At 44.5% G+C, this 24,133-nt stretch overlaps 1 long non-coding RNA gene across 1 annotated transcript in view; it reads left to right on the top strand.

The window, feature by feature from the left end:
- Positions 1 to 5,039: 5,039 nt before the first annotated feature.
- Positions 5,040 to 24,133, top strand: part of LOC134356546 (uncharacterized) — a 46,741-nt gene continuing 27,647 nt past the window's right edge. Inside the window, exon 1 of the long non-coding RNA XR_010020386.1 lies at positions 5,040 to 5,276. This is a non-coding gene — a long non-coding RNA (uncharacterized LOC134356546). The remainder of the gene's footprint in view (positions 5,277 to 24,133) is intronic.

A 24,133-nucleotide genomic window follows, 5' to 3' on the forward strand; every position in this document is an offset into this window, starting at 1 on the left:
GCGAGACCCGACGCAGACTGGGAGATCGCTTTGCTGAACATCTACGCTCTGTCCGCCAGAGAAAGCAGGATCTCCCAGTGGCCACACATTTTAATTCCACATCCCATTCCCATTCTGACATGTCTATCCACGGCCTCCTCTACTGTAAAGATGAAGCCACACTCAGGTTGGAGGAACAACACCTTATATTCCGTCTGGGTAGCCTCCAACCTGATGGCATGAACATCGATTTCTCTAACTTCCGCTAAGGCCCCACCTCCCCCTCGTACCCCATCTGTTACTCATTTTTATGCACACACTCTTTCTCTCACTCCCCTTTTTCTCCCTCTGTCCCTCTGAATATACCTCTTGCCCATCCTCTGGGTCCCCCCCCCCCCCGCTTTCTTCCCGGACCTCCTGTCCCATGATCCTCTCGTATCCCCTTTTGCCAATCACCTGTCCAGCTCTTGGCTCTATCCCTCCCCCTCCTGACTTCTCCTATCAATTTGGATCTCCCCCTCCCCCTCCAACTTTCAAATCCCTTACTCACTTTTCCTTCAGTTAGTCCTGACGAAGGGTCTCGGCCTGAAACGTCGACTGCACCTCTTTCTACAGATGCTGCTTGGCCTGCTGCGTTCACCAGCAACTTTGATGTGTGTTGCTTGAATTTCCAGCATCTGCAGAATTCCTGTTGTTTCCATCTACCTGCCTTTTCTCCATAACCCTTAATTCCCCTTACTATGTAAAAACCTATCTAATTGTTTCTTAAATATATTTAGTGAAGAAGCCTCAACTGCTTCCCTGGGCAGAGAATTCCACAGATTCACCACTCTCTGGGAAAAACAGTTTCTCCTCATCTCCATTCTAAATCATCTTCCCTGAATCCTCAGGCAGTGTACAATGTAGGCAATGTACCCAAGTTCTATTCTCACCTACCAATGCAAACAACTTTCCTACTTCTATCTTATCTATCCCTTTCAAAATGTTGTATGTTTCTATAAGATCCCCTCTCATTCTTCTGAATTCCAGAGAGTATAGTCCCAGGCAACTCAATCTCTCCTCATAGGTTAACCCCTTCATCCCTGGAATCAACCTGGTGAACCTCCTCTGCACTGCCTCCAAAGCCAGTATATCCTTCCTCAAGTATGGAGGCCAGAACTGCACACAGTACTCCAGGTACTGCTTCACAAGTACCCTGTAGAGTTGCAGCAAGACCTCCCTGCTTTTGAATTCAATCCCTCTAGCAATGAAGGTCAACATTCCATTTGCCTTCTTAATAACCTGTTGTACCTGCAAGCCAACTTTTTGCGATTCATGAACAAGCACTCCCAAGTCCCTCTGCACAACAGCTGTACTGTACTGTTGCCACAAGACAACAAATTTTGCATCATCTACTGCACGACAGTGATAATAAACCTGATTCTGATTTTGAGTTGAGAGAAGAATCTGTTCAGTGTTCCAGCATTCATATACAATGCTTCCTATCAGGAGATGTTTGCAATTTATTGCACGGCAAAGCATTTAGCAACAGGCTTGTGTTTAAGAGCAAATGCCCTTCAGATTTTATGGTGCGAACTCACAATCGAAGGGAAACAGCTGCATCAAACCATGTGCTACAAGTTGCAGTTAGGCCAAAGCCTAAACTTAATTGTGTTGGCAAAAGCACCAACTATTCCTTGTTTCAAAATTCTCCGATGAAGACCTACTTCTTATTTTGTTTTCCAACAAAACTTCCCATCTATTTATCCTGCCCACTTCCATGTTCCACTCGATAACTTGTTTCTAAATGGATTTAATCATATAACCATATAACAATTACAGCACGGAAACTGGCCATCTCGGCCCTTCTAGTCCGTATCGAACTCTTACTCTCACCTAGTCCCACCGACCTGCACTCAGCCCATAACCCTCCATTCCTTTCCTGTCCATATAGCTGTCCACCTTAACTTTAAACGACAACATCGAACCTGCCTCCACCACTTCTGCTGGAAGCTCGTTCCACACAGGCACCACTCTCTGAGTAAAGAAGTTCCCCCTCATGTTACCCCTAAGCTTTTGCCCTTTAACTATCAAGTCATGTCCTCTTGTTTGAATCTCCCCCACTCTCAATGGAAAAAGCCTATCCAAGTGTAAATTCTTTTGCATAAGTGATTACAATAACATCAATGTTGTAACACGATTCTTTTTTTATATCCTTGGCATTAAAATCGTGGTTGATCGTTTTTTTTCTCTTTCTTCCTGTTTTGGACTCTGGAAGTGTTGGTCTCCCACGCAACACATTGCATACTAATACAGCACTCTGCACACTGCCATGAGTTGAAGCATCACCTGACACGTTGGGCCAGATCAAAAACAGATGAACTTGCTACTAAAATAAGTGCAGGAACATGGATTTGATTTAACTTGACTGCAGAATGCTTAATGAAGGCAAGATTCAGTCTCCATATGAACTTTCATTCCAAAAGTCTACCACAATCTAGTTGATGTTGCAACACCATAGAGTTGATAATTATTCCATGCCTTGATTTAATATCTCTAGCAACAGACTGAAGGAAGTAGAGCCATGTTATCATGAAAAAGCTATATGGAATGCAGCTTTCTAATGAGCTCTATCAACACTAGAGGGAATTGATCAGTAATTATGGTCTGATTATATTGTTGATTGTGCACTTGGAAAATAACTGGGAGCATTTTGACTTAACAAGGCAAACTTCAAAGTACATTTATTATCAAAGTATGTATGCTAATACATACTTAGGGGAGGCACAGTCGTGTAGCGGCTAGCACAATGCTTTATGGTTCAGACGGTGCAGGTTCAATTCCCGACTCTACCCGTAAGGAGCTTGTACCTTCCCAAAGTGATCGCGTGGGTTTCCTCTGGGTGCTCTGATTTCCTCCCACAGTCCAAAGACGTAATAATGGCAGGTCAATTGGTCCTTGTAAATTGTCCCATGATTAGGCTGGTACTAAATTGGTGAATTGCTATGTGGCGCATTTTGAAGGGCCAGAGGGGCCTACTTTGTTCTATATTTCAATAAATGAAATAAATAAATACAACCTTTAGTTTCATTGAAAGTGAGCGACAACAATACAACCATTGATTTAAAACCTACTTTTTTAGACTTGATAGTTCTAATGGTTGTTTATTTATTATTTCCGTGGCATTTGAGTAACATTGTAAATGTATTGCTTGATTAAGTATTCTTGTTTGTTTAAATAATTCATTGTCGGTTATGTAAAAGTAAGTGAATTGCATACATCATTACACCACCATGCCATATGCACCTCGCTAAAGTAAAAAAAAGTTAGAACATTATTCCCTACTTTGTGTTTCTGCCTTAAAATAGTTTTATGATATGCAGTTACAAAATATAACAATGGACACCCAAAATAAAATATTGCAGATGCTGTCAGTCTGAAACAATTAGAATGTGCTGGGAATGGCTTCAGGCCAGGCAGCATCTGTGGAGAGAGGAAAGGGGTCAACATTACAGGTTGGTGATATTTTGCCACAACTGAGACTGTACAAAGAGCATTAAACTGCTGATTTCCTATCTATGTAAGCTGGAGGTCATTTTCCCTTCTCAAGCAGGCAAAGAGTGACCAGGGAATTTTACTCCATTACCACTGCTTACAAATGATTCTCCTTGCCTGGTGGAATACTGATTGTGCAGTGGATGAGAATTTCTCAAATGTTGCTATGGGTACCTTTAAATTAAGATCCCTTGTGTCAGTCAAGATTTTCAATTTTTCATGTGAATAATGATTAAACCATAAAAGCTTGTTCAATAGAAAATGAGACACAGCGAGTTCATTTTATCTTCAGAAATGCGTGGAAAAAAGATTTACAATTAAAACAGAAGTGTATGACTACGGCTCCTTGTTCAGTGGAAATCTGATGGTACTGTTGGCATATACTTCGCAGGTAGGATTTGAGAATACTTGGAAGTAAGGTCTGTGATATAGAATGTGCGGAATGTGTGAGATGAGTTTAGTGGATGGAGATTCAATTTAATGAGACCCTTCATCAGGACTGATGAAGAGTCTTGAGATGCTGCCTGGCCTGCTGAATTCCTCCAGCATTTTGTGTGTGTGGCTTTGGCTTTCCAGCATCTGCAGATTTTCTTGTGTTTGTGACTGGCCTAAGTCCCTTTGTTATGAGCGTGTAGCTTATAGTCAGATCGCTGTTGCATCTGACGAGGTCTGGGAAGGTAACTCAGATCGTTGAAGTGAAGCAAACGTACAGAGAGGTAGATCCTCCTGGGAATGAAGGGCTTCGGATCTTAATGATGCTGGTATCACTGCCACAACTAATAAGTGGGAAAAGACAGATTTGTCTTCTGGAAAGTATAAAAGAAAATCATTAATGTGCAGGTTATAGCATTGGAACCATTTTATCTAATATTGTAATTAAATCAAGCACAATTCAGGTTTAAAAAGAATAATTGTTGCACTCATAACATAGAGCATTACTAACCAATGACTCCAATCATAAACCCATGAAAGATGACTCAAAATCTTTATATCAATTTGACTGCCGCTGCAGCTTGTTAAAATAAATTGTTCTGAGTATTGAATAATTGCTAAAATTGCAGGAGTATTCATTACCCGCACTCCCGCAACACAGTTCTTGGGAAGTTAAAACAAAACTCCCTGATATGCATGTGAAAATTGTTGGCTAAGCAGTTAAATACATTAAAGAAGAAAAAAAATCTCAGAATTAAATGCTCCTCAGAAAACCCACCATGAAAATCTTGATGCGTGCCCATAGTAGACTTTGTACTTAAGGCTCCCCACCCTGTTAATGAGTGAAGAGGGAGCTGTTTTCCTCACACTGCTTTGAGTCTAGTTTTCAAACAGGCAATAAACAGATATGTCGTGGCTGGTCATGCAGAACATCTTGCCAGATAGAGAGCTGTTCTGGAGCAGTTGTAAAGAGCCCGTAAAGAGAGCAATTATCAGACTTAGCCCCTGCTTTCATGTTCAGTTGTTAATGATTGACTGATCTAAATCTGAGTTACAGTTTGATGGAGTCACAAGTAGATAACCTGAGCTGATAATCAGATCTGACAGGAGCCTGGAAAAACAATTTTTTGCTTGTGAACTGTGAAGAAACCTGGAGCTCACATCAAACAATGTCCTTAAACGCAGTCTGACGTGTCATCCACGGGTCAGTGGCCAGCAATCTCACCTCTGGGTCAGAAGTCTTTGGCTCAAGTCCCACGGCAAAGACTTGAGCACGAGATACAGGCTGATACTTCAGTGCAACATGGAGGAAGAGCTGTGTTACCTCATGGGTGAGTTATTAAACCAGGGATCTGTCTGAAGGAAATATACTTGTTTCATCCCATGGTACTTGTCCAAAGAAGAGTAGGAGAGTTCTGCAAACATGAGAAATTCTGCCAGATGCTGGAAATTCAGAGCAACAAACACAAAAAGCCTGAGGAAGTGAATAAACAGTCAACGTTTCGGGCTCAGACCCTTCATCAAGGTCTTGGCCCGAAACATCGACTAGTTATACATTTACATAGACACTGCCTGGCCTGCTGAGTCCCTCAGGCATTTTGTGTGTTTTACCTAAGCTACCATCCAAAATTGATACTCCTATACTAAAAGAGCGGCTACTGAGTGTATGCTTGTAGCCTTTTGCTGCTGTAGCCCATCCACTTCAAGGTTTGATATTTTGTTCATTCAGAGATGCTCTTCTGCATACCACTCTGCTAACACATGGTAATTTGAGTTACCGTCACCTTCGTGCCATCTTGAAATAGTCTGGCCATTCTCTTCTGACCTCTCTCACTAACAAAATGTTTTAGCCCACAGAACTGTCGCTAGATGGATTTTTTTTCACACCATTCTCTGTAAACTCTAGAGACTGTTGTGCATGAAAATCTCAGGAGAACAGCAGTTTCTGAGATACTCAGACGACCCGTCTGGCACCAACAAGCATTCCACAGTCGAAGTCACATTGATCACATTTTCCCCCCATTCTGATGTTTGGTCTGAACAAATAATGAACCAGTTGACCATGTCTGCATGCTCGTATGCATTGAGGTGCTGCCACATGAATGGCTGAATAGATACTTGTATTAATAAGTAGGTGTACCTCATAAAGTGGCCACCGAGTACTTGGTCTGATAGTTCAGTGCAAAACAGAACGAACTGTGTTATCTCATGTGTGAGTTATTAAATCAAGGATCTCCAGAGTCTGCTCTCTGAGAAGGACAATATAATCCCATGGCAATTTTCTAAAGAAGAGTTCTCCCCAACCTGAGGTCCAATATTTATACAACACACATCAAAGTTGCTGGTGAACGCAGCAGGCCAGGCAGCATCTATTGGAAGAAGTACAGTTGACGTTTCGGGCCGAGACCCTTCGTCAGGACTCAGGGTCTGACGAAGGGTCTCGGCCTGAAACATTGACTGTACCTGTTCTGATAGATGCTGCCTGGCCTGCTGTGTTCCACCAGCATTTTGTGTGTGTTGCTCGGATTTCCAGCATCTGCAGATTTCCTTGTGTTTGCGTTCCAATATTTATACCACTACCAAAAGTATTAAATAATTCATTTGGTCTTTGTTGTTTCTGGGATCATTTTGTGCACAGCTTTTGTCTCCAAGACATCAGTATTCCATTGGCTATGGTTTTTTTTTCAGGATTTTGTAGTCCAAAAGGAGTACAAGTTATTTTTCTCAGTTTGCAATCTGTCTGGCTAGCTTTAGTTTGCTTTGCCAGATCTGACTGCCATAATATCAAAGGAGAACATTGCCACAATGCTGACTTATTTTCTCCTCCATTCATTATCCAAGTCCTGACCTCTCAGTCAGAGCAAGCAAACGTCTTGTGTAATCTAATCTGGTAGGTTTCTAGTACTTTCAGTCCATCCGGTTTACTTGGTGGACCAGGACTCTTAAGAAATGAAAGAGTATGTGCATGTATCACCTGTGTGTTGTGCACTTGAGTGCGTGCGCACGCGCATGCATGTGTGTGCGCGCGCTTGTGTGTGTGTGTGTGTGTGTGTGTTTGCATGCATTCATTTATCAGGACCCTCTCCAATACAAAAAACAGCTTCCCCTCCTCTTCCCATTGCTGTGGAAATGCAGCCAGACTGTTCAAAGACTCCTCCCACCCTAGATATTCTCTCTTCTGCCTCCCACCCCAGACATTCTCTCTTCTTCCCCCCCACCCCCACTTATTGGGTGGAAGATACAAAAGCTTGAAAACACACCCCCACCGAGCCCAAGAGCTCCTATCTAGTTGTTGTAAGACAGATCGCCTGTATAATAAAGATGAACTGTTGACTTCACAATGTACTTTATCAGTGCTCTTTTTCCTTCTTGTCCAACTGCACAGCACTATCTCTGTAATTGTAACACCATATTCTATAACCTCTTGTTGCTTTTCCCTATGTACTTCCTTGTTGTGCTTGTGTTTTGAAATGGGTGCTGAGTTCCTCCAGCACTTAGTGTGTGTTGCAATGCACTTCACGGTATGTTTATGTTTCTACATATATATGATAAATAAATCTAAATCTGAATCCACTCACTGGAAACAATATTGGAAAATGCATCAGTTTAAAAATTAAAGTGAACATTCAAGATTGCTTTCTTCTCACGAACATCAGTAAGGCTGCTGAGAGTGCAAGAGCAGACAGAGGTAGGTACATCAGTAGGTTCGAAGTTGGCTTAAAAAGGAATTTGAGGGCATGCTCTGGTATGAAACCAAAAACCCTTGGTCAGCTAAGGGTAGTTTCTAACGAAGGTCAGAAAGTGAAGGAGGTGATATGTTTCATCACCAATCTCCCAAAGCATTTCGTCACTATTGAGGTAAGTGCTACTGGACAATACTCAGTGAGGCAGGATAGCCATGTGTTTCTTAGGCACTGGGAGAATTGAAGCCTGACTGACTTTGTTAAGAAAAAACTGAAAGAACTAAGTGATTGAGCCTAGAAAATAGCACAGTACAGTACAGGAACAGGCCCTATAGCTCATGATGTCTGTGTCCAAACATTGCCAGGTTAAACTAAATCTCTTCTGCCTGAACATGATCCACATCCATCCATTACCTGCATATTCATGTGTCAGTATAAAAGCCTTTTAAATGCCCCTATTGTATTTGCTTCCACTTCTACCCCTGGCAGCCCATTCTAATTTACTCTCTGTGTAAAAAATCTGTCCCTCACATCTCTTTTTAATTTTCCTTCTCTCATATTAAATGCATGACCTCTGGTATTTGACATTTCTATATTGTGAGAAAGATTGTATATTGGATCCCAAGTCCCAGCTCAAAGGTCCTTGCAGACAGGAGTCATGGGGTCTGGTGAGACCCCAGTTCACTGGGGATGGGGGTTCATGCAAGCCCTGGGATCGAAGCCCGAAATTTAAACTCATGATCAGTGAGTGCAGGGGTCAAGGCCTGAAGGTCAAACCTGGAGAGCTTTGGATCGATACCCAGAGGTCAGTCAGGTCTGGAGGGCAAAGCCAAAGATCAAATTTCAGAGCTTGCCAAGTCCCGAGGTAGATGCCCGAAGGTTGAATCCAAAGTAGGTGCAATTCAAGGGAGATGCTTATTGGTCGAAGTCCCTGGGTTGGCTTGTCCTGAAGTCAGAGGCCCGATCTTTGTGAGTTCAGGCCAGGGACTGGAGGTTGGAGGCCTAATGCCTGTGAGTCTGAAGGTTCAGGTCCCAGGACTGGAGGCCCAGAGATGGCCTGTCCTGGGACCCGGGGTGTGTGTGTGTGTGTGTGTGTGTGTGGGGGGGGGGGTGTATGTGGGGGTATGTGTGTGGAAGTGTGTGTGTGTGTGTGTATGTGCGGGTGTGTGTGTGGGTGTGTGTGTGGGGGTTGTATGCGTGGGTGTGTGTGTGTGGGGGGGGTATGTGTGGGTGGGTGTTGGTGTGTGTGTGGAGTGTGTGTGGGTGTGTGTGTGTGGAGTGTGTGGGTGTGTGGGGGGGTGTATATGGGGGTGTGTGTGTGTGGGGGGTGTGGGGTTGTATGTGGGGGATGTGTGTGGGGGGTGTGTGTGTGGGGGGGTGTATGTGGGGGTATGTGTGTGGGGGGGTGTGGATGTGTGTGTGTGTGTGTGTGGTGTGTGTGTGGGGTGTATGTGCGGGTGTGTGTGTGGGGGTGTGTGTGTGGGGGTTGTATGCGTGGGGGTGTGTGTGTCTGGGGTGTATGTTGGGGGGTGTTGGTGTGTGTGTGTGTGTGTGGAGGTTGTATGTGGGGGTATGTGTGTGGTGGGGTGTGGGTGTGTGTGTGTGTGTGTGTGAGGGGGTGTGTGTGTGGTGTGTGTATGTGGGGTGTGTGTGTGGGGGTTGTATGTGTTGGGGTGTGGGGGGTGTGTGTGTGGGTGGGGAGTGTATGTTGGGGGGGTGTTGGTGTGTGTGTGGGTGTGTGTGTGTGGGGGGTGTGTGGTGTGTGCGTGTGTGAGGGGTGTGTGTGTGGGGGCGTTGTGTGTGTGTATATGTGTGTATGTGTGAGTGTGTGTGTGTGTGGTGTGTGTGTGTGAGGGTGTGTGTGTGTGGTGTGTGTGTGTGTGTGTGGGGGTGTGCATGTGGGGGTTGTATGTGTGGGGGTGTGGGGGGTGTGTGTGTGGGTGGGGGGTGTATGTTGCGAGGGTGTTGGTGTGTGTGTGTGTGGTGTGTATGTGGGGGTGTGTGTGTGGGGGTTGTATGCGTGGGGGTGTGGGGGGGTGTGTGTGTGGGTGGGGGGTGTATGTTGCGAGGGTGTTGGTGTGTGTGTGTGTGTGTGTGTGTGGTGTGTGTGTGGGGGTGTGTGTGTGGGGGGTGTGTGGGTGTGTGTGCGTGGTGTGTGTGTGGTGTGTGCGTGTGTGAGGGGTGTGTGTGTGGGTGGGGGGTGTATGTTGGGGGGTGTTGGGGTGTGTGTGTGTGTGTGTGTGTGAGTGTGTGTGTGTGTGGTGTGTGTGTGGGATGTGTGGGTGTGTGTGCGTGGTGTGTGTGTGTGTGGGGGGTGTGTGTGGGGGCGGTGTGTGGTGTGTGTGTGTGTGTGAGGGGTGTGTGTGTGGGTGGGGGGTGTATGTTGGGGGGTGTTGGTGTGTGTGTGTGTGAGGGTGTGTGTGTGTGGTGTGTGTGTGGGATGTGTGGGTGTGTGTGCGTGGTGTGTGTGTGTGCGGGGGGTGTGTGGTGTGTGCGTGTGTGAGGGGTGTGTGTGTGGGGGGGTTGTGTGTGTGTATATGTGTGTATGTGTGAGTGTGTGTGTGGAGGGGGGTGGTTGTGTGTGTGTGTGTGCGCGCGCGAGAGAGAGAGAGAGAGAGAGAGAGAGAGAGAGACTGGGTGGGTAGATGGAAGGTGTGAAAGGGACTTGGATGAACCATGAGATCTGTAGACTGCTGATGCCAAGCAAGATACAAGAAGTCCACGTATGATTTCCAGAAAGGTATCTCAGGTGTGAAGCGGCAGTTCCAGAACAGCCCTGCTACAGCTGTCAAGCATCCAGACCAGGGCTTGAATGCTATTACGTCTTACAAGGTGAACATCGATGACAACAAGGCTTCGCTCCCAGATGAGCTCAATGCACTTTATGGTTACTTTGAGCATCAAAACCTTCACAAACTCCCACAGGCCCCAATGACCATGTGGTCTAAGTCTCTGAGGCCGAGGTGAGAGCATCCGGCCCCGTCGGGGTACCTGGCTGTACGGATGCTGCCCGATGTACTGAAGATCTGTGTTGTTCAACTGACTGGAGTGTTCATTGACATCTTTAACCTCGTTTCAGCAGTCTGAGATACCCATCTTCTTGAAGCAGGCATCAATTATACCAGTGTCTAAGAAGAACAGGGTAAACTGCCTCGTTGACTATATTCCAGTAGCACTTACATCTACTGTAATGAACGCAAACAACAGGAATTCTGCAGATGCTGGAAGTTCAAGCAACACACATCAAAGTTGCTGGTGAACACAGCAGGCCAGGCAACATCTCTAGGAAGAGGTGCAGTCGACGTTTCAGGCCGAGACCCTTCGTCAGGACTAACTGAAGGAAGAGTGAGTAAGAGTTTTGAAAGTTGGAGGGGGAGGGGGAGATCCAAATGATAAGAGAAGACAGGAGGGGGAGGGATGGAGCCAAGAGCTGGACAGGTGATTGGCAAAAGGAATACAAGAGGATCATGGGACAGGAGGTCCGGGAAGAAAGACAAGGAGGGGGGCGGGGATGTCAATGGGAATTGGATGTGGAATTAAAATGTGTGTATGTTTAGAGAAAGCAGGATCTCCCAGTGGCCACACATTTTAATTCCACATCCCATTCCAATTCTGACATGTCTATCCACAGCCTCCTGTACTGTAAAGATGAAGCCACATTCAGGTTGGAGGAACAACACCTTATATTCCATCTTGGTAGCCTCCAATCTGATGGCATGAACATCGACTTCTCTAACTTCCACTAATGCCCCACCTCCCCCTCGTACCCCATCTGTTACTTATTTTTATACACACATTCTTTCTCTCACTCTCCTTTTTCTCCCTCTGTCCCTCTGAATATACTCCTTGCCCATCCTCTGGGTTCTCCCCCCCTCCTTGTCTTTCTTCCCGGACCTCCTGTCCCATGATCCTCTCGTATCCCTTTTGCCAATCACCTGTCCAGCTCTTGGCTCCATCACTCCCCCTCCTGTCTTCTCCTATCATTTTGGATCTCCCTCTCCCCCTCCAACTTTCAAATCTCTTACTCACTCTTCCTTCAGTTAGTCCTGACGAAGGGTCTCGGCCTGAAACGTCGACTGTACCTCTTCCTAGAGATGCTGCCTGGCCTGCTGCGTTCACCAGCAACTTTGATCTACTGTAATGAAGTGCTTTGAGAGGTTGGTGGTGAAACACATCGACTCCTGCCTGAGAAGCGAATCAGATCTAGTCCAATTTGCCTACTGGCATAACAGGTCCACAGCAGATGCCATCTCATTGGCTCTTCTCTCAACCCTGGAATACCTGGACAACAAAGATGCATAACTCAGGATGCTCTTTATCAACTACAGATCAGCATCCAATACCATCATCCTAACTTTATTTCTTGAACTTTGAACTTGTTTTACAGTTTAAACATTTTTTTTTGCTATTGTTTTTCGCTGAACACTGGGGCATGCTATGTTGGCATTGGAATGTTTGGCAACAGTTGCGGGCTGCCCCCAGCACATTCTTGGGTGTGTTGGTTGTTAACCCAAAGGGCCCATTTTATGGCATGTTTCGATGTACATTCGATAACTAGATCTGGGTGTGTTTTGTGTATGCTCTTTGTAACCACATCTGGTAAATCTTCTGGAGGAATGCAGAGAAATAATCAAATCAAATCAAAATCAAAATCAAATCAAAGTATATTTATAATCAAAGAATGTATAAACTATACAACCTTGACATTTGTTTGCTCACAGGTAGTCACAAAAAAAGAAATCCAAAAGAAACCAATTAAAGAAAAAAAAACAAATAGAAATAAAAGATCAACACTTGATGCGCAGGAGAAAGAAAATCATACAAATCGTGAAGTGAACAACAGCATTCCGAACAAAAAAAATTGAGTCCTCAGATTTGAACCTCAGAGCAGCCCACAGTAGGCACAAAGCCTCACTTATCAATTCATCATATTAGCGGGCGTGCATGGAGCATTAACAAAGCACACAGGAGCACGAATGGGGCACCACCGCTGTGCCACGGTAGCATAGTGGTTAGCGCAAAGCTATTACAGCTTGAGATGTCCCAGAGTTCAGAGTTCAATTGCGGTAAGGAGTTTGTACGTTTTCCCTGTGACCTCATGGATTTCTTCTTTGTTCTCTGGTTTCTTCCCACAGTCCAAGGTATACCAGTTAGTAGCTTACTTTGTCATTGTAAACTTCCTTGTGATTAAGCTAGTGTTAAATAGGTGTTTGCTGGATGGTGTGACTCATTGGGCAAAAGGGCCTGTTCTGCCCTGTATCTCTAAATAAGTACACACATACACAGGGTAGCAGGGTGGAGATATGTTTCTACCAAAGAAGTTGTAAAGCACTCCCTCCCTCTGCGAGCCTTCAGGTCACCCTTGGACAAGGTGTAGCACCTGCTTAGCCCCCTTGATCAGGGTCACGTGAAGCCTTGGGGGCAGGTGGTAGATGGTCATATGAGCAGGTGGTGCATATCACAATTCCTGGTTATGTGACCACAGAAACCAGCCAGACAATCTCTGAAGAGGAGAGTATAGATAATGGCTGGGGTACCCCTTCTCATAAAGACACTGACCAGAAGTAGGTAATAGTAAAACACTTCAGTAGAAAAAATTGCCAAGAACAGTCATGGTTGAGACCATGATCTCCCACGTCATGCAACACAACACATAATGATGATGACCTAAACAAGTCCTGCGTACACATTAAACAAAGTGTTAAGACAATTTATTTCAGAACCACACTGGTATCATATCCAAAAACTCAAGATGAAGAGTATTTAAATGAGCTGAACTAACATTTTGTGTTGACCAAACCTGTCTGACGATGCTGGAATTGTAATATAGCCCTCAGCCAAGCCAGAAATGAAGATTAGTGCCTATTGTCTGCACGTCAGAACAAGGAAGCTGTATTGGAAGGTTTGAGCTATGCCCTAACCTGGGCAGATGCACAATTAAATGTTTACAGAGGAAACCAACACTCTCTAACATATAACACATATAGAGGAAATGCACAGATACTACGCTGACTTGCATTAGATTTTGTTTTAGATTATGAGGACACACAGTCCTCTTTTATTGTCATTTAGGAATGATACAATGTTCCTAAAGAAAAATATCACAGAAATGCAAGACAAACTGACTGAAAAACTGACAAAAACCACATAATTATAACATGTAGTCACAACAGTGCAAAGCAATATCATAATTAGATAAAGAACAGACCATGGGCACGGTAAAAAAAAACTCTCAAAGTCACTTGAAAGTCCCATCAACTAACGCAGACAGTAGAAGGAAGAAAAAGAAACTCTCTCTGCCATGAACCTCCAGCGCCGCAAACTTGCCGATGCAGTGCCCTGGAAGCACCCGACCACAGCCGACTCTTGAGTCCGTCCGAAAACTTCGAGCCACCGACCAGCTCTCCAACACCGAGCATTGTGCACCATCTCTGCCGAGCGCTTCAACCCCAGCCCTGGCAACAGGCAATAGGCAAAGTCGTGGATTTGGGGCCTTCCCCTCCAGAGACTCTCGATCGCACAGTATCAGCGGCAGCGAAGCGGGCATTTCAGAAGTTTTTCCAGATGTTCCTCCGTGCTTCTCACGTCCGTCTCCATCAAATCAGGATTGTGCATGGCCTCTACTTAACAAATACGATATCATTTTGGAGCAGGCGCGTGCGCTGCATCACGCCGCCATCTTCTCCTCCCCCTGCACTAGGCAGCCATGGACAAGATGTTGAATATGGGCCATCTCTCTCTGACCAATCAGGGTTACATTTTGAACATTCTATCCACAAAGGAGAATCTCCATATTCTTGAATGGGTATGGAAGAGGCCTCATGAACATAATCGAGACACAAAAGGGAAACAGATGCTGGAATCTGGAGCCGCAAAGCAATCTGCTGGAGGAACTCAGTGGATGAAGCAGTATAAACATAAGCGATTCTGCAGATGCTGGAGATCCAGTGCTCAACACACACAATGCTGGAGGAACTCCATAGGTCAGGTAGCATCGACAGACCGGAATATACAGCCAGCATTTCAGGCTGGTACCCTCCTTCAGGACCGGAAAGGAAAGGGGCTGTAGCCAGAATAAGAAGTTTGGGGGAAGGGAAGAATAGTTGAAATCAGCTGAGGTGGATGGGCAGGGGAGAGGAGATGAAGTAAGGAGTTGAGAAGGGATGGGTGGAAGAGATAAAGGACTAAAGAAGGAATCTAATAGGAGAGGACAGTGGACCATAGAAAAAGGGAAGGAGAAGGGGAACCAGTGGGAGGTTATAGACAATAGACAATAGGTGCAGGAGTAGGCCATTCTGCCCTTCGAGCCAGCACCGCCATTCACTGTGATCATGGCTGATCATCCACTATCAGTATCCAGTTCCTGCCTTATCCCCATAACCTTTGATTCCGCTATCTTTAAAAGCTCTATCCATCTCGTTTTTGAAAGCATCCAGAGACTTGGCCTCCACAGCCTTCTGGGGCAGAGCATTCCATATATCCACCACTCTCTGGGTGAAAAAGTTTTTCCTCAACTCCATTCTAAATGGCCTACCCCTTATTCTTAAACTGTGGCCTCTGGTTCTGGTCTCACCCATCAGCGGGAACATGCTTCCTGCCTGCAGCGTGTCCAATCCCTTAATAATCTTATATGTTTCAATAAGATCCCCTCTCAGCCTTCTAAATTCCAGAGTATCCAAGCCCAGTCGCTCCAATCTTTCAACATATGACAGTCCTGCCATCCCGGGAATTAACCTTGTGAACCTACGCTGCTCTCCCTCAATAGCAAGAATATCCTTCCTCAAATTTGGAGACCAAAACTGCACACAGTTCTCCAGGTGTGGTCTCATCAGGGCCCTGTACAGCTGCAGAAGGACCTCTTTGCTCTTATACTCAATTCCCCTTGTTATGAAGGCCAGCATGCCATTAGCTTTTTTCACTGCCTTCTGTACTTGCATGCTTGCTTTCAGTGACTGATGTACAAGAACACCTAGATCTCATTGTGCTCCCCCTTTTCCTAACTTGACTCCATTTAGATAATAATCTGCCTTCCCGTTCTTACCACCAAAGTGGATAACCTCACATTTATCCACATTAAACTGCATCTGCCCACTCACCCAGCCTGTCCAAGTCACCCTGCATTCTCATAACATCCTCCTCACATTTCACACTGCCTCCCAGCTTTGCGTCATCAGCAAATTTGCTAATGTTACTTTTAATTCCCTCATCTAAATCATTAATATATATTGTAAACAGCTGCGGACCGAGCACTGAACCCTGTGGTACCCCACTGGTCACCGCCTGCCATTCTGACAGGGACCCGTTAATCGCTACTCTTTGTTTTCTGTCAGCCAGCCAATTTTCAATCCATGTCAGTACTCTGCCCCCAATACCATGTGCCCTAATTTTGCCCACTAATCTCCTATGTGGGACTTTATCAATGGCTTTGTGAAAGTCCAGGTACACTACATCCACTGGCTCTCCCTTGTCCATTTTCATAGTTACATCCTCAAAAAATTCCAGAAGATTAGTCAAGCACGATTTCCCCTTGGTAAAACCATGCTGACTCAGACCAATCCTGTTGCTACTATACAGATGTGTCGTAATTTCATCTTTTATAATTGACTCCAGCATCTTTCCCACCACCGATGTCAGGCTAACCAGTCTATAATTCCCTGTTTTCTCTCTTCCTCCCTTCTTGAAGAAAGGGACAACATTAGCCACCCTCCAATCCACAGGAACTGATCCCAAATCTATAGAACATTGGAAAATGATTACCAATGGGTCCACGATTTCTAAAGCCACCTCTTTAAGTACCCTGGGATGCAGACCATCAGGTCCCAGGGACTTATCAACCTTCAGACCCAACAGCCTATCCAACACCATTTCCTGCCTAATATAAATTTCCTTAAATTCATCCATTACCCTAGGTCTTTTGGCCACTATTACATCTGGGAGATTGTTTGTGTCTTCCCTAGTGAAGACAGATCCAAAGTACCTGTTCAACTCGTCTGCCATTTCCTTGTTCCCCATAATAAATTCACCCGCTTCTGTCTTCAAGGGCCCAATATTGGTCTTAACTATTTTTTTCCTTTTCACATACCTAAAGAAGCTTTTACTATCCTCCTTTATATTCTTGGCTAGTTTACCTTCGTACCTCATTTTTTCTCCACGTATTGCCTTTTTAGTTACCTTCTGTTGCTCTTTAAAAGTTTCCCAAACCTCTGGCTTCCCACTCGTCTTTGCTATGTTATACTTCTTCTCTTTTATTTTTATGCTGTCCATTACTTCCCTTGTCAGCCACGGCCTCCCCGTTCTCCCCTTAGTATCTTTCTTCCTCTTTGGAATGAACTGATCCTGTACCTTCCGCATTATTCCCAGAAACACTTGCCATTGCTGTTCCACTGTCATCCCTGCTAGGGAATTGTTCCATTGAACTTTGGCTAGTTCCTCCCTCATAGCACCATAGTTCCCTTTGTTCAACCGTAATACTGACATTTCCGAGTTTCCCTTCTCCCTCTCAAATTGTAGATTAAAACTTATCATATTATGGTCACTATATCCTAATGTCTCCTTTACCTCGAGGTCCCTGATCAAATCCGGTTCATTGCACAACACTAAATCTAGAATTGCGTTCTCCCTGGTAGGCTCCAGTACAAGCTGTTCTAAGAATCCATCTCGGAGGGACTCCACGAACTCCCTTTCTTGGGGTTCAGTACCAACCTGATTCCTCCAGTCTGCCTGCATGTTGAAATCCCCAATAACAACTGTAGCATTACCTTTGCGACATGCCAATTTTAACTCTTGATTCAACTTACACCCTACATCCAGACTACTGTTTGGGGGCCTGTAGATATCTCCCATTAGGGTCTTTCTACCCTTAGAATTTCTCAGTTCTATCCATACTGACTCTACGTCTCCTGATTCTATGTCCCCCCCGCGCAAGGGACTGAATATCATTCCTCACCAACAGAGCCACCCCACCCCCTCTGCCCATCAGTCTGTCCTTTCGATAGGATGTATACTCTTGAATATTCATTTCCCAGGCCCTGTCCACTTGAAGCCATGTCTCTGTTATTCCCACAACATCATACTTACCAATTTCCAACTGAGCCTCAAGCTCATCCACTTTATTTCTTATACTCCATGCATTCATATATAATACTTTTAATTCATTACTCCCCTCACCTCCCATATCAATTCCTATTTCACTTGACCATACTGTACGATCCCTTCTTGAGCTTTCTGCTCTGTTGATTCTGCTGTCATTCTTAACTTTTCTTATTCTCACTTTCCCGTTATCTCGATCCTTATATTTCCAGTTCGTCCCCTCCCCCCCCCACTACTTAGTTTAAACACTCCCATGTTACAGAGGCAAACCTAGCTGCCAGAATGCTGGTGTCCCGCTTATTAAGGTGCAACCCGTCCCTTTTGTACAATTCATCCTTACCCCGAAACATACCCCAGTGGTCCAAGAATGTAAATCCTTGCTTCCTGCACCAGTTCCTCAGTCACACATTCAGATCCATTATCTCCCTGTTCCTGCCCTCTCCAGCACGAGGAACTGGAAGCAAACCTGAGATAACCACCCTGGAAGTCCTGCTTTTCAGCCTTCTTCCAAGGACTCTGAAGTCACGCTGTAGAATGTCTTTCCTCTTCTTCCCCATGTCATTTGTGCCGACATACACCACCACTTCCGGATGTTCACCTTCACTCTTGAGGATTCCCTGCAATCAGTCCGTGACATCCTGGATCCTGGCACCAGGGAGGCAACACACCATTCTTAGATCTTGCCTGTTGCCACAGAAACCCCTTTCTGTACCTCTCACTATGGAGTTCCCTACTACCACGGCTCTGCCTGACGTCTGTCTCCTCAGCTTTGCCTCAGCGCCAATTGTTGACTCGCAGACCTGTCCGCCGCTCAGACTGGCACTGTCTTCTGTCCCAACAGCTTCCAAGAGGGTGAACCTGTTTACGAGAGGCACATCTCCCGGGGTCTCCTGTACTTCAAGCATCCTTTCCTTGCTCATTGTCATCCTCCTACTCTCTTCCTGTATCATGGGTGTAACGACCTCACTGTAGGTCCTGTCCAGAAAACTCTTGTTCTCCCGGATGAACATAACGTCATCCAGTTTCCTCTCCAGTGCTGCAACACGGTCCCTCAGAAGCTGAATCTGGACACATTTTCCACAGGTGTAGGATCCAGAGGCACCATAAGTGTCCCTGACCTCCCACATCATGCACGCAGCACACTGAATCAGCACAGCGGTGATCTCTTCTCCACTTCTCACCCTCACCAACTGTGGTGTAGTCTCTTCACTCAGCCTCCTCGCCGAAGACTCCTGAGCCTTCCCCTAGAGCGAGCCTTGCTTATATAGCTGATAATTTCCGTAATTAGCTTCACCTGCCTCGCCTTCTCCGACCTCGAAGGTCTGGTTAGCTCGCTGCCTACAACCGGCCTTTCAAATCAGCCGCTCCTTCTCAGCCAATCCCCCCACTCGCTCCTTCACCTACCTCGCCTCCTCCGACCTCGAAGGTCTGAGGAGGTCTAATTATGGGCATGTAAGGAGAAGAGGAGGGATGAGAGGGTAACCAGAATGGGGAATATTGTTCTGCAACAAAAATACATCTCCACAGAGAAAGAAACACATTGTTTGGACTTGAGTTTGGACACAAATGGTTAAAGAAAAAGTTGTGAATGAAGGATGTATCATGCTAAGGCTTTATGAAGCATTGGTCAGACCACACTTGGATTATTGTAAATGGCTTTGGGCCCCTTATATAAGAAATTATGTGCTGTCATTGGACATGGTCCAGAGGAAGTTTCCGAGATTTATCCCAGGAATGAAAGGGGTAATGCAGGAGAAGCGTTTGTTTGCTCTGGCCTGTACTTGCTGAAGTTTAGAAGAATTAAGGGATTCTCAATGAAAACTATTGAATATTGAAAGGCATAGGCAAAGTGGATGTGGAGAGGATGTTTTCTATGTCGTGTGTGTCCCGGACCAAAGGGCACAATCTCAGAACGGAGATGAGGAGGAATTGCTTTAGCCAGAGAGTGGTGAATCTGTGGAATTCATTGTCACAGATGGCTGTGGATGGCAAGTCACTGAGTATATCTAAAGCAGAGGGTGATAGGATCTTGATTAGCAGGGGCATCATAGGTTATGGGGAGAAGGCAGGAAAATAGGATTAAGAGGGATAATGAATCAGCCATAATGGAATCACAGAGCAGACTGGATGGGCTGAATGGCCTAATTCTGTTGCTGTGCCTTCTGGTTTTATGATATTAAGCCAGTGAGGATAGGAAAATCAGGAGAAGCTGAATCCATCCTGGGTCCCTGCGACATCAGCCAGGTACTGAAGCTCCAGTTATGGTGATGGGGTGGTTGCACAGCACATTGTGGACAGGGTCCATGGAAAATTCATTTGCTTTTCCAATAAAGAAGATCTAAGTCGAGACAAAGGGGGAGACATTACAATCATATTTGGATCATAATGCTCCACCACTACTTGTTAGTCAAGCCAGTAAGTCTGGTTACTGACCACAAACCTTTGTTAGTCATTCTTGGACCTGAGTTCATTATTCCTGCAGCAGTAATGTCACGAATGCAAAAGTATGCTGTCCTACTTTATTTTAATAAGATTATGATATTGAATACCAAGCAGAATGCCACAAATCAAGCCTCCTTCAGTTGGGACTACAGAGTTGTTATTCACAAAGGACTACTGATCAGAATTATGGAGTTTCACTTGCAGGATTGGGCAAACAGTAAACACAGTAGATCATGACAAGGGCCTGGAAGAGTTAGACAGTAGGTGCATAGTCTGTAGATCAGAATCAGGTTTATTGTCACCAACAAATGTCATGAGATTTACTGTTCTTTTATGGCAGCAATACAGTGCAGTACATTAAAAAATTACTATGTTACATTAAGAATGTATAGAAATTAAATAAATTCTTGTTCTATACTGGAACAGTTCTGGAAGTCGGTTTTTTCAACAATTTCTAAACCGCTTAAAATTAATTTACGACCTAATAAATTAACTGTGCTTTTTGGAATAATTCCTCAAAATATTCATGGTATTTCTGTGTCTGACCAACATGTTATTGCATTTGTTACATTGATAGCTAGGAGGGCCATTTTGTTGAAGTGGAAGGATACATCAGCTCCCACTTTGTCACAATGGTTCTCTCAAGTGATGCTATGTCTTAGTTTGGAGAAAATTAGAAGTCGAACCTTTAAACCTTTAATTGATTTTGAAAAAAGATGGGGCTCATTTGCTCGTTATTATCATTTGAGCTAATTGATATAATTTTTCCACGATCTAATTGTAAATATTTTAGTATATTTTCTTTTCTTGCTGGTGGTTTGATGTTTATTTTTAGAAGCTTTTTGTATGATGCCTGACTCCGGGGTTGTACACCTAATGGGTTCTTATTTTTCTCACTTTTCTGCTTAGTAGGTTTTTCTTTGTTATCACAAAATTTTTTTTCAATCTTTAAGATAATGTCTTTTTTGAGACATTGTAAGTGTTGTTACTTCAATGTACTTATGTTACTTTTTCTGTGTAATATAACAATAAAAAGATTTGAAAAAAAGGAAGAGAAATTAAATAAATAGTGCAAAAAGAGAATAAAATATTTGAGGTAGTGTTCATGATTCAAAAACTATTCAGAAATCTAATGGTGGAGGGTAAGAAATTGTCCTAAAGTATTGAATGTGTCAGGCTCCTGTACCCCCTCCCTGACCATAGTAATGAGAAGAGGATATGTCATGGATGGTGAGGTTTTTTAATGATGGATGCTGCCTTCTTGAGGCATTGCCTTTTGAAGATATCCTCGATGGTGGGGAGGCTAGTGTCCATGGTGGAGCTGACTGAGTCTATACTTTATACTTTATTGTCACCAAACAATTGATACTAGAGCATACAATCATCACAGCGATATTTGATTCTGTGCTTCACACTCTCTGGAGTACAAATCTATAGTAAATATTTAAAGTTTACATTATAAATCATAAATAGAAAATAGAAAAGGGAAAGTAAGGTAGTGCAAAAAAAAACAAGAGGCAGGTCCGGATATTTGGAGGGTACGGCCCAGATCCAGGTCAGGATCCGTTCTACAGTCTTATCACAGTTGGAAAGAAGCTGTTCCCAAATCTGGTCGTACGAGTCTTCAAGCTCCTGAGCCTTCTCCCGGAGGGAAAAGGGACGAAAAGTGTGTTGGCTGGGTGGGTCGTGTCCTTGAATATCCTGGCAGCACCGCTCCGACAGCGTGCGGTGTAAAGTGAGTCCAAGGACGGAAGATTGGTTTGTGTGATGTACTGGGCTGCATTCACGGTCTTCTGCAGCTTCTTCCGGTCTTGGACAGGACAACTTCCAGGTTGTGATGCACCTTAGAAGAATGCTTTCTACGGTGCACCTATAAAAATTAGTGAGGGTTTTAGGGGACAGGCCAAATTTCTTTAGCTTTTTCAGGAAGTAAAGGCGCTGGTGGGCCTTCTTGGCAGTGGACTCTGCTTGGTTGGACCAAGTCAGGTTATTTGTGATATTGACCTTGAGGAACTTAAAGTTTTTGACCTGTTCCACTTGCGCACTACCGATGCAAATGGGGTCGTGCGGTCCACTACTCCTTCTGAAGTCAACAACCAATTCCTTTGTCTTGCTAACGTTGAGGGATAGGCAATTATCTTTGCACAATGCCACCAGGTTCTTAATTTCCTCCCTGTACTCAAACTCATCAAACTCATATAACTGAGTATTTTGATACTGTGAAGTGGCCCCTCCACACCAGATGGTGACACAACCAACTAGAATGCTCTCCATAGTACATCTGCAGATATTTGTTAGTCTTTTGTGGCATACAAAATCTCCTCAAACTTCTAATGATGTATAGTCATTGTTATGAACCAGCAGCAAAAGAGATGAGTTTGAGTCGAGTTTTTATAAAATAAACAATGACATTTATTAACCTCTACTCAAAAAAGCATGGAACAGTAAATGAATGATTAACTTAAATGGATGTTAACAGCGTTATGTGGCTATAGTTATCAAACAGTTGAACTTAAAGACAATTCTTAACAGATCTTATTTAAGTACAGTCTTAAGGTGGTAATTTAATTAAGTCCAAATGATTCCTGAAATATTTGAGAGGAGAGACTTCCCAAACCAGCTTTGGAACAGCCCCTGAAGTAAAGATGTCACTGCTGACGTAGCTCCCAACCAAAATGCCTTATCCGAAGTTATGACACAGAATACGATTTCTCAAGTAACTGACCTTTCGACAAAGTGATCATCACACAATATCCAAATCGTTCAGGGTGAACAAAACGTGCGTACCACATACAGACGGATCCAAATGTAAGTCACACTCGTAATGCGCTGAATGCAACTGGATAACCCTAATCCTTTTGGGGTTTGTTCGGAGCTGGGAATTCTTCACTCTCACTCTTTCTTCTTCTCCGATGGCGTAACTACCAACGGTGGATTCCCAACAAAACGGACCACGCAACAACTGCCGTTTCCCCTTATATACCAGTTGGAACATGCCATCACGTGACGGCACATCACCTCACTATCACAAGACAATTACATCATTCCAATGGCACAGGACCATTACATCATTCCAATAGCATAAGGGAATTACATCATACTCATGAGATAGGTAACATCGTTGACTTGTCTTCTTTGTAATTGCACCTATATATCACTGCCAAGGAGTGCACCATGTGGAAGTGGCCTGTGAGACCACAATATGACCCAATGCTTCAACCAACAGAACCACTCCCAGCTGCATGCCCCCTCAATGGTTCAATGTTTCCGTTTAATATCAGGCAATGAATACAGTATACAACATGAAATTCTTAATCTTCACAGACATCCACAAAATGGAAAAACCCAAAGAATGAATGACAGAAAACATAAAGACTCCAAAGGCCCCCCTCCCACGCACAAGCAGCAGCAAAGGAATCAACCCTTCCCCCCACCCCTCCCTCCACTTGCTCCAGTAAAAGCATCAACCCTCCACTACCTACCATGCAAGCAATATCAAAGCCCCAAAGACCATGACTCTACCAAAAAATACTATCCATCCCAACATTTCAACATCTCAGGCAGGCTCTTTCTCTCACCAGCGAGGGAGAGAGAGGTATCGCTCCTGCAACAGTGAGAAGGGAGACCAACAGCTTGCTGTTCCCAATGTTATCATCTGCTCCGTCTCTTGTCCGAGTTCCCCGACTCAAGAACCAGCCGAATCTCACTCACCATCAAGAGAGGCCAGAGAGATTCATCACATCGAGAAATGCAGTTGGTTTTAACAGCCAACACAACCTACAGATGTGCTGGGGACATGTTCACAGCATTCAGCAGAATAACATAGGCACAACAGCAGCAACAAAAAAAAAGAACAATCGTAAACCAAGGTGAATCAGTTTAATAATGTCAAATTAATGCTGTCCAAGTTGCATGCCATCTTGGACAATGTCTCCCATCCGCTACATAATGGAATGGTTGGGCACAGGAGTACA

The sequence above is a fragment of the Mobula hypostoma genome, chromosome 14 (assembly GCF_963921235.1).
Source record: "Mobula hypostoma chromosome 14, sMobHyp1.1, whole genome shotgun sequence".
Lineage (NCBI taxonomy): Eukaryota > Metazoa > Chordata > Chondrichthyes > Myliobatiformes > Myliobatidae > Mobula > Mobula hypostoma.